At 33.1% G+C, this 5,273-nt stretch overlaps 1 pseudogene; it reads right to left on the bottom strand.

Annotated features, from left to right (window-relative positions):
* Positions 1-1,675: 1,675 nt before the first annotated feature.
* On the bottom strand, positions 1,676-2,463 carry LOC102861917 (annotated as a pseudogene).
* Positions 2,464-5,273: the final 2,810 nt, after the last annotated feature.

Raw genomic sequence — 5,273 nt, 5'->3', positions numbered from 1 at the left:
ATTCCTTTTAAGCAGTTCCTGCCCTCATCTGTTTCAATGGAGTGACCATTATTTATCCCCTCTTTTCTTAGTTTCTCCCCAACCCCCATGTCAGTCCTGTTTTTAGCATTATGAGTATTTGTCCTTTTGTAACAGATATTTCATTCAGCATAATGTCCTCTAGGGTCACCCATTCTGTATACTATTTCATGAGTTTCTTATTTTTCAGTGCTGCATAGTATTCCATTGTGTGAATATACCACAGCTTTTATCCATGTTTGTTGATGGGCACTTGGGTTGTTACCCTCCCTTTGCTATTGTGAACAATGTAGCAATAAAACATGGGTTCACATATATCTGCTTGTTGGCAGTTCTGGTTTCTTTTGGGCCTATTCCCCATAGTGGAATTGCTAGGTCAAATGGTATTTCTATTTCCAACTTTTTGAGAAAGAGCTATATTGTCTCCCATAGTTGTTGCACAATTTTACAATCCCACCAACAGTGAATAAGGGTTTCAGTTTCTCCACAACCTTACCAGCATTTGTTGTTTGCTGCTCTGTTAAATTTTGCTATTCTTACTAGGGTGAGATGATATCTCTTAGTTTTTTTTATTTGCATCTCTCTTAGAGCTAGGGATTTTGAATATTTCTTCATGTGTTTGTTTCCCATCTGAATGTCTTCTTTGGGGAGGTGTCTGTTCATATCCTGTGCCCAGTTTTCAATTGGGTTGTTTACCTTTATCTTGCTGTGGTGCTCGAGTATTCTATAAATTCTAGATATACGTCCCTTATTAGATATGTCATTATCAAATATTCTTCCCCAGTCTGCGGCTTTCCTTTTAACCCTATTGGAGAAGTTTTTTGATGTGTATAGGGAATTGATTCTTAGAAGGTCCCATTCATCTATTTTATTCTTTCCTGGTTGTAGGTTTACCAAAAATTCTTAAAGATTTAGAAATATGTTAGCAGATTTTTTTCTATTTTATATATCCCATTGAAAAATTGGTGTTTCATAAATGCATATGGTGTACATATCAGATTATGATTATTGGTAGAAAATTAATATTCAGACAATAAGATGCCAGTTTTCTAACACCCAAGAGCAACCAAAACAACTAAATAAAAAGGATTAGAGGAAAGTTAACTACTTTCTTTAGGGGAAACAATGTATCATTGTGCAGCTAAAGTACAGTGATTATAGATTATACATAAAGATGGAAATCTTGCCTCTGTTTTCAGAATATTTTACATTCATCACTTCTATCATTTATGATTCATTCTTGCTATTTAAACATTCTGTATACAACTTATTTTATGATACTACCATTAGATTTTAGCATCTTAAAAGGCATTTTTGAGACCTAGGTAAAAAAAATCTAAAAATTTTCTAAAGATTCCATCATATGGTCATATTTAAGTCTCACACTCTTTGCCTCTTGGGAGTGTCATTGTGAATGGACATACCTTATCAGAGTAAATTCTGAAGCTATATTTGTTTTTAAAAATTTATTAAATATATCCCCATATTGGGCATCTCAGGATGAAAATAGATTAACTCGCTAAATGTTAATTAGCTCTACTCCCCTAATATTAAACATAAAAACAACATAGGAAATATACAATTTAAAATAGAAGTAACATAAACCTATCATAAGTCATTAAGAAAAAACTGTGGGAAGGCATGGGTAACAAATGGTCTACTGTGTAAATTTTAGAATGACGTAGCACGAAATTGGAAAGCTAGTGTAATCTTCCCCTCCTTTTCTTGTTTTTGCTTTATCTCTTTGGGTATCCAATGTCCACAATGTCAAGCTGTCTCTCAGTGACTGTTACTAGCATGCTATCTTTGTATGATTCTTCACTTAATGTATTGAGTTCAGCAACAACTTCAGCAAAATCTGTCTTTGCAAGAGAGCAGGCCTTCTTTCATTATTGAACAAAGAAAAGTTAAGGGCCAGACCCAATCTGATAGGAAGTGTTGGTTACATTTAATTTTTGCTGTTTTTAAAAGCTTCTTGGTATGCTTGTTTTGACTGATCCAGTCTCTTTTTTGTCATCACCAGCAGCAACCTAAGCCAAATAATGGTAGTAGTTGTCTTTCATTTTCAAGTAGAAGACTTTGCTGTGTGCTTGTGAAGCAATGGAGATGAAGAATTTTTCTGGAAAGACAATAACTCTCTACATCTCTCTTAGCTCTGTCTCGATTTTCTCTCTGTATTTTCAAGCCATGTGCTGTTTTTCTCAGCACTTTCTGTCCTTTGTGCAATACTTAAGATGATCTTCCAAGATTACCTAAGAGCTCCTGCAAAATTTTTATATGCTCTGAGAGAAGATTCCTCCTCACTGAAAAATTCTGCTCCTCGCTCAGTTACAGACTTCACGCCAACTGCCATATCATCATAATGTTCAGCCTGCCAGGCCAGTTTAGCCTTTCGTACCAGTACTCATTTTTATCCATTTTTGAATAGTCTGTGTCCAGTATGGGTGGTGGCAGACTGACAGGGATTCTAGTCATACATGTTTACATAGTATTTTTGGTATATTGTGGTTTTACATGGCCCAGTGTTAAAACTTTTTCTATGTCTAAGCAAAAAAAACTGCCTACGTATCAGTCTGTCCAGGTGGAACTAAAGAGATAATTGGTTTTAGTTACAGGAGCAGTTCTTGTGGGTATCTTAGGACTTGGAGCACTTACAAAGCAAAGTAGATATATATATCCTGTGGATATTACATGTTGAATCATGTGTATCTATGGAATTCAGAATCTCAATGTGTACATCTTTAGCTACAGCTGTCTAAGTGTTCCTTTAGACAAAACTGTGACCCAATTTACTCTGGAGAAGTGGAGAAAGGATTCACATCCATTATTTATAAACTTACCTGCTGTTTGCTTTCATTATTTTTGCTACACTCATTTTATTTGTATTTACAAATTGCTTTAGGCAACTTAGGTACCATTGTACAAGCAAAGAAAAAAAAAACACAACCACCACACACACAACCAAAAAAATTCCAAACAAACAAATCACAATTTAAAAGCATAAAAAAAAGTTGCCATAAAAATGGATGGCGTGATAGCCATTACAGAGTATATGGGAAGCACAGCAGTAAAGCAGTAATACACATGGATTTAAATATTTTTAGGCTTTTCACTTTTGTGAACTTTTTAAAATCACTTCCCCGACATGATGGGAAATCTCCTCCTGTGTGATTTACTGCCTCTGAAAACCTGCCTGAGGTAGAGGGTCAGCTATGGGTTTATATATGAGTCTATGACACAATAGCAACAACATGAATGTGCTATAAAAATAGTTAATAGAGAAATAACTTGTGATGATAGCTAGCTTTGTTTGTTTTACAAAATTTTCATGAAAAATCTACGTATAATTGTTAAGAACACATATTAAATTGACATAAATGGAATAAAAGTTTATGAATGGGAAAAATGAAATTAATAACAATCCCCAACACTTTATTTCAAAGATTGCCCAAGTTACTTTGTCTATACATGCTCCATTACAATCTAATCTACATTTATTGTAACTTGCTGTCTACTGAACCTTGTGTTAATTTTAGTTTATCAGATGTTAGGAAGGTCACAGAATTTTTACCTTCCCCCTTTGGGTAAATTTTACTAAATTATTTTCCTGAGAGTACATACCAAGTGTTTCTACTGTTTATCAAGCAGTCTATAGACCATAATCTTCTATGACATACTTTAAATAAAAAAATTGTGAATTTCCTACTTAATAGGAAAATATTTAAATAGATCATATGGTTTTCAGATTTTGAAACTGATACATGATCTTTGAGTTTAAAAAATGTTAGAGATTTAATAAAAGCATAATATTTATTTTCATTTTTTAGTTGTTTGAATCATTGTTCTGTAGAGAGTTGAAATTTACTACTGAGGTTCTTATTAAGTCTTTTATTCCTATTAGCTTTTAAAAGTTCATTAACCAATCCTGTTTTTAACATCATTTTGTTAATATTCATTAAAGTAAGTTAAAACAGTTCTTCTCAATTGCCTTCTTTTCTTAGAGTAATTTAAAATTAATTTATAATCTGGTATCTTTGTGTTTCCTCAAACTTCTTACAATTCTCAACAATATAATTTTTGCAATCAAAGTAGAACTGAGCTTTCCTCTTGTGTATCTTCTGTAAATACATGTTTCTATAATTTCTCTGACACTTTTGTTTACCTTATAAAATTATTTTTAAAATATTTAAAAAGAAAACTTTTTGTTGTCAATTCTTCCCTTTGTTTCATATTTTGGACTGAAACTCTTCATTTTTCTAACATCCATAAAATTATTTTTCTTTCCAAAACTTTCACAAATTCTTTGAAGTGTGTCCTGCTCTGAATTTGAAAATGGTAGCTATCCAATATAAGTAGTTTAGTTCAGCACTGACACTGAGTCCTTTTTATTTGACCTGGAAGGTATTAATAAAAACACAACTATTATGTAATAAAGCAGATGTTTTAAATCACTTTGTGAACTAGTGCTAAATTGTTAATTACTCATGTTAAAATTATTTTATAAAACTATACAAGTTAGTGCCAAATACCTTTGGGGGAAAATATGCTGAGGAATGTAGTTAAGAAAGCTCAGTATAAAACAAAACTGCCGTATAAAAATATGATTCTTTTATAGTGTCCATTGGGAGAGAAACAAATGAAAGTCACAACATTAAAATACAACTTACCACTCTAAAAGGGATCAGAATAGGAGGTCATGGATAGAGTTAGTGGAAAATGTAGAACAAAACCTCAAATCATGAAAAGACCAGGCTGATTGGTCTGACTGAGACTGGAGAGACATTAAGGCTATGACTCTTAAGTATCTTTCAAGCTTAAAATGAACTCATCTCCAATGGCTCAACTTTTAGCCAAAAGGTAGACAGGATGGACATATGCATTCATTAGAAAAGTCAACCATTCAAAATCAGACATTTTTCCAAGTACAAAGGTCGGAAGGTAAGAAAGACAAAGGGAAATGGTAAATGTAATAAAGAAGTAGAAACAGTGCTATTAAATTTTAGGATTTGAAATCAATGGCACAAAGCAAAATGTGTATCAATTGTTGAAAGCAAAACCAATTTCCCTTCTAAACTTTCACCCAAATCACAATAAAAAGATAATATTTCAAAAGAAATAGAAATCAAATGTCTCTCATACTTTGGGCACAGACCTTACAGACTATTCACGGAAAGAGACACCATGCTTGGAAGATGGAGGATCAGCAAAGGAAGGGAAGATCCTCAATGAGATGGAGTGACTGCAGCAATGGTCTT

The sequence above is a fragment of the Elephantulus edwardii genome, unplaced genomic scaffold (genome assembly GCF_000299155.1).
Source record: "Elephantulus edwardii isolate Elephantulus edwardi_28Jun2011 unplaced genomic scaffold, EleEdw1.0 scaffold00005, whole genome shotgun sequence".
NCBI classification, from domain to species: Eukaryota; Metazoa; Chordata; class Mammalia; order Macroscelidea; family Macroscelididae; genus Elephantulus; species Elephantulus edwardii.
Note: the sequence above shows the minus strand (reverse complement) of the source record. Positions and strands in the feature narration are given on the sequence as shown.